Genomic DNA, 6000 nt, shown 5'->3' with positions numbered 1-6000 from the left:
TAGACCTGCTCTACGATCTTAATATTTATTGTGTTAACAAAGAAAAATTTCTTGCCTGGGTAACATGGGTAACATGGTGAAACCCGTCTCTGGAAAAAAAAAAAATTAGCCCAGCGTGGTAGCCAGTGCTTATAGTTCCTACAAGCCACTAACTAGGGAGGCTGAAGTCAGAGGATCACTTGAGCCCTGGAGGCAGAGGTTGCAGTGAGCCCAGATTGCACCACTGCACTCCAGCCTGGGTGATAAATTGAGCCCATCTTAAAAAAACAAATTAAAAAGGAAAAGCTTACTATATTACAACTGTGTTTTTAAATATTTCCTAATTGTATTTCAATATAAATGATTTATCCTGTATTGCTATGTATTTTATTTTATGCATTTAAAAACTGAGAAGAGATTCATAGCTTTTACCAGACTTCCAAATGGCACAAAATAGGTTAAGAATTATGGTGCTAGAGGTAGATTTATGTGAAGCTAGTAAAATTTAAGCTTCAGGCTGGGTGCTTGTAATCTCAGCACTTTGGGAGGCCAAAGCGGAAGGATCACTTGAGGCCAGGAGTTCAAGACTGGCCTGGGCAACATAGCGAGATCCCCTCTGCACCGCCCATGTCTCTACTAAAAAAAAGTTGCCGGGCGCGGTGGCTCACGCCTGTAATCCCAGCACTTTGGGAGGCCGAGGCGGGTGGATCACGAGGTCAAGAGATCGAGACCATCCTGGTCAACACGGTGAAACCCCGTCTCTACTGAAAATACAAAACATTAGCTGGGCATGGTGGTGCATGCCTGTAATCCCAGCTACTCGGGAGGCTGAGGCAGGAGAATTGCCTGAACCCAGGAGGCAGAGGTTGCGGTGAGCCGATCGCGCCATTGCACTCCAGCCTGGGTAACAAGAGCGAAACTCCGTCTCAAAAAAAAAAAAAAAAAAGTTAAGCTTCAGGGTCCTCCCTTACTTTTACAATGCCCTCCCAAGACTCTGTTCCTAAATTGATATTCATCACTTAATGTTTTTACTTAAAGACTCCCAGCATCTCTCCTCTTTCCTTTTCCTTTCCTTTCTCTTTCTCTCTCTCTTTTTTTTGTGACAAAGCTTTGCTGTTGTTGCCCAGGATGGAGTGCAGTGGTGCTATCTCGACTCACTGCCACCTCTGCCTCCCAGATTCAAGCGATTCTCCCTTCTCAGCCTCCCGAGTAGCTGGAATTACAGGCACACGCCACCACGCCCAGCTGATTTTTGTATTTTTAGTAGAGACAAGGTTTCACCGTGTTGGCCAGGCTGGTCTTGAACTCCTGGGCTCAAGTGATCCACCAGTCTCCGCCTCCCTAAGTGCTGGAATTACAGGCATGAGCTACTGCACCTGGCTTATAACTCCCAGCATTTCTGTAAGGCTCACACCCCATAACACAAAACTTGGATCTCCCAGAGATTTACTGGGCACATGGTAGTCGTTTTCTTTCTTTTTTTTTTTTTTTTGTTTGAGATGGAGTTTTGCTCTTGTTGCCTAGGCCGGAGTGCAGTGGTGTGATCTCAGCTCACTGCAACCTCTGCCTCCCAGGTTCAAGCTATCCTCCTTCCTCAGCCTCTGGAGTATCTGGGATTACAGACACATGCCACCACACCTGGCTAATTTTTGTATTTTTAGTAGAGACGGGGTTTCACCATGTTGGTCAGGCTGGTCTCGAACTCCTGACTGATCCACAGGCCTCTGCCTCCCAAAGGGCTGGGATTACAGGTGTGAGGCACCGCGTCCGGCCTGTTTTAAATAATTAGATCTAGGTTTACAGGTTCTGAGAAATTCAGTCATCCTTAAGTGCATCTGGAAATCCTGCAGACCACTGCTTGACTTTCTCCACTCCCTGCGGGTGGGCACTGGAGTTTGGGGTTGAGAAAAAAGGGCTGGCACTACAGAAATGAGTTTGGAAGGTTCCTGTGGGAGGAGACACGTTTCGACTAAGGAGAGGACAGGGAACAAATCAGTAAGAATGGCAGGTGAGAAATAGGTTTAGGATCAGCAAGAATTGTAGTGTCCTTTGGGAATGACCCCTTTCCCCTGCATGGCTCTTTTGGTTTCAGAGATGGATATATCTGCTCTATTTTATGAATATCAAGTAGCTTCAAATCCTGTGGGGAAAAGGTTCCTGCTTTATCACTTGTGCTACACGTTGCTCTTGAGTCATTTTAACGATTTCCCTCACAGTCTGAGCTGCCACCAACGATGTGTGGACCGGAGCCAGGGAGGGAAAGAGGCATTTCTCTGATCTAGAAAATCAATGGATGATTTTCTAGACAAAATCCTCAGCAAAACGATGAACCAAATCATCCTTAAATCGTGTGCTCACGACTTGGAACCAACCCAAATGCCTATCGATGATAGACTGGACAGGGAAAATGTGGCAGATATACACCATGGAATACTATGCAGCCATAAAAAATGAGGAGTTCGTGTCCTTTGTAGGGACATGCATGAACCTGGAAACTATCATTCTCAGCAAACTGACAACAGAAAATCAAACACCGCATGTTCTCACTCATAGGTGGGTGTTGAACAATAAGAACACATGGACGCAGGGAGAGGAGCATCACACATTGGGGTCTGTTGGGGGGAAATAGGGGAGAGACAGCCGGGGGTGGGGAGTTGGGGAGAGAGAGCATGGGGAGAAATGCCAGATATACGTGATGGGGAGGAAGGCAGCAAATCACACTGCCATGTGTGTACCTATGCAACAATCTTGCATGTTCTTCACATGTACCCCCAAACCTAAAATGCAATAAAAATAAATATCTATTTGGAGTAAAAAAAAAAAAAAAATCGTGTGCTCACTAGAGGCGAAAAGATGACCGAAAGAGGCCCGAACGCGTGGCTATAGACGTGTCTGGGGCGAAAGCCGGCCGTGTGGGTGCGAGGGAGGACTCAGGGACTAAGCGCGGCCGCGGCGGGACGCGAGCGCCATGGCCGAACGGGCCGGCGCTGACCGTAGGGGGCGGGGCTCCGGAGGCGGCCACGCGGCGCAAGGCCTAGATTTTCGGCCTCGCAACGGCGGCAGACGAAGAGGGAGGAGCCTCGGCCACCCAGGACCCAGTGCCCCCAAACCTCGCCGCCACCAAGGGCTTCCACCACAGACCCCTTTGTGTGCCTGCCCCCGCCCCGGAGGCGCCGAAGCCAGCGGCGCTGAGCACCCTCATTGGTTCAGCCGACAGCTTCATCGATTGGCTCTGGAGTCGTTCGGCGTGGTCCGCTTTGCCTAGGTACTATTGGTTCTTTGAGCTGCCTGTCAGGCCGCCTCGCCAAGCGATTGCCCCTCAGCTCGGAGTCCCTGGAAGCAGTTCCGGGAAACCCCGCGTGCTGCCGGGATCGCGTCTCTGTCCATGAGGGGGGGGAGGGGGTGGCGCGCGCGCCATTTCTAGTCGTTTTCAAAGCGCCTCGCGCTGATTCTCACGGGCCCGGCCGCCGGCCCCCGCTCTGCCCTGGTGAGTCTTGCGCCGGCCCGTGGGGGGAGGGGCCGGGAGCCCCGATCCGACCAGACTCAGCCCGGCCTGGGCTCCGCGCCGGGTCCGGTTTCGTTTGCGCTCCGAGGCCCCGGGGTGGGGGTGGGGACCGGCTGGGGGCAGCTTCGGTCTCGTCCGGCAACGCGGCTGTGGCCTAGCCCGGCCAAGACGCCTCTTGTCCTCGCTCTTCCTCTCCACACCCCTCCAGCCCGCGGCCCGCGGTGCGGCCCGCCGGGCGCTCTCCGTGCGGCCTGCCGGGGCCGGCCGTGCTTTTCCCGCCTCCGCCCGCCGCTCCATGCGGCCGGACCCCGCGAAGGGCCTGAGGCGCCCGCGGCCCTGTCGCTTCTCCCCACCGGAGGCGCTTCACTCCCGCCGCTGCCGGCCTAGCGCCGAGTGGGATGTGCTGACTCTCCGGACGGGCCTGAGGGGGTGAGGGGGTGATGGGGGCGGAAGGCGGGGTGCAAATCCCAGGGTTATCTGAGCCGGGAGAAAAGTTTTGTGTGAGCAGAAACCGAAAGGCCGATTTGTGTGGGAAGCCTCCCTCCCTTCCCCTCCCACATTCTGCATGCCGCGAGCTGAGATTTGAAGGAAAAAATGACTACTAGAGGCTGTGGAACTCAGGCTCCGAGCGGCGCCTGAAATGAATAATTCTGAGACTGTCAGAGGCGCACCAAATTGGAAAGGCGATCCTTTTTCTTACACGGTAGTAACCGTTTTGCCAATTTTTTTAAAAAGCCAAGGGCTTCTTGGAAGGTTCGGTCCTTTCACGCTACCTGTTTGAGATTTTTGCAGTCCTCAAGTGGCTGAATTGATCTCTCATGAGTCAGTCAGTCGTAGGATGAGAGCTCGACACTCCGAAAGCATGAGATAACCGTTAGTTTTCATTTCGTCGGTTCTTTTAAAGCCCTTCTCTTAATATAAAGAATTTTCACAGAGAGGTTGAGAAAAAGTCAGGGAGGAGTTACTGCTGTCATCCCGAATCTCCCAGCAGCCCTTTAAAATCTTTAAAAAGTCTCCTTTTTTTTTTTTTGCAAAAATGATTAGATCAAATGACTCCAGTCACTTTAGTATATTTGCTGCATCCAGAAATATGGTTTGGCTGTGTGGCATTGTGTTGAATTGACCTGAGTTTCAATGGTCTCATATGACATAAAAAGTCTTTAAAATGAGCACTTTGTATTTGGCTTGAAGAGAGAGGGCTTTCCTTGATCCGAAGGTTTTATTTTCTGGAATCTAATTATTTTACAGTTTTTTTGTTAAAGTTACAAACTTTTTGAAAATTTTAAGCAATTTCAGTATCAACTTGTAGAGCCTTTGCAATGAAATGGTAGGCATAAATATTTCTGTCTTGTGCTTAATACACAACTTGTCTTTTTGCTTTACACATACTTAAAAACCCCACCTTAACAGATGTTCATTGAACTTTTCTGTTAAAAATTTGCCTCTTTTCAGTAACTAATAGTATTCTTAGGTGCAATGCTGTAAGGGTCTTGTGCTACTGAGAACTTTTGAGTTCTGATGATCTTAAGGTAATATTTGGGGATGGGGGAGCCTGGGAAAAAAGAACTATATGTTCGCACAGAGGTTTTGGGTTTTAGGATGCATCTTTATAGAAATAGGTTGTGTTAATCAGTAAGCGTATTCATCTCACATAATACAGTTTCTTGATCAAAAGTGTGACAGTTTCGAATGTTTCCGTTTTTGCTAGTTCATCAGAATTTGAAGCTTGCCTTGAGAAACATCCACCCAGAATTTGACCACAGTCTGCGTCTATTAAGGGCTATCGAGTCTTAATAGTGTTTTGTAATCATGAGGAGTCATGTTTACCTCATTTTCAGAGTAACCCTTTGCATTTTCCTTTCTTCTTCCTATTCTCTGTTACCTCCTTCCCCTCTTGGTCTTCCTCCCTCCTTCATTAACTTCAACTAAGTATCAGTGGACTTTGAAGTGAAAAGAAGTTGTTTTAAGCCAGAAAACTGCACGTGGTGCATTTGCACAATGTTTGATAAGCAGTCTGGAATTGTGGTTATCTTATGTGTCTTAGTGCTTTGTAGGAGACTTGTATTTTCTTTATATATGACTAGGTATCTTGAGTTTCATCAAGAAAAGTAGGCTTTTTCTTGAGATCCACCTTTATGTCTTTTATTTAGTATGTGTTGCAGTTGTCTTGTTCTACTGCCTATTATCTTCATCACATTATAATTTCACTACAGACAAATGCGCTTTAATTCCTTATCTTTTGAGGCAGAATACAGACTGGCCTTGTATGGCTTATTATTTACTCTCTCTCTCTTCAGGGAATCAGTCCATTTCAGCATTACCTACAGACTGAATGTACAAAATTATTTTTGGTAGGTTAATCTGAGAAATCTGAAGTTTAGCCTAATTAGGTAACATTTGTTGAAATACTTGGCAGAAGTTAGTTGTCCATTCTTCAGTATGTTTTTACATCTTTATTTTACTGATACGAAAATTTCAACATGTACTCATTTTTTTTGAGAAGCAACCTAAACTAT

General features: G+C 47.9%; 1 protein-coding gene across 6 annotated transcripts in view; it reads left to right on the top strand.

Moving 5' to 3' along the window:
• Nucleotides 1-3031: 3031 nt before the first annotated feature.
• HNRNPR (heterogeneous nuclear ribonucleoprotein R) overlaps nt 3032-6000 on the top strand; it is a 34359-nt gene continuing 31390 nt past the window's right edge. For all 6 annotated transcript variants that reach the window (XM_032300759.1, XM_032300756.1, XM_032300755.1 and 3 more), the window contains exon 1: nt 3032-3466. The gene's annotated coding sequence lies outside the window, so the exon portion shown is untranslated. The remainder of the gene's footprint in view (nt 3467-6000) is intronic.

Source organism: Sapajus apella, unplaced genomic scaffold (assembly GCF_009761245.1).
Source record: "Sapajus apella isolate SASKATOON/1434 unplaced genomic scaffold, GSC_monkey_1.0 scaffold43, whole genome shotgun sequence".
NCBI classification, from domain to species: domain Eukaryota; kingdom Metazoa; phylum Chordata; class Mammalia; order Primates; family Cebidae; genus Sapajus; species Sapajus apella.
The sequence above is the reverse complement of the archived record's forward strand: the minus strand, read 5'-3'. Positions and strand labels throughout refer to the sequence as shown.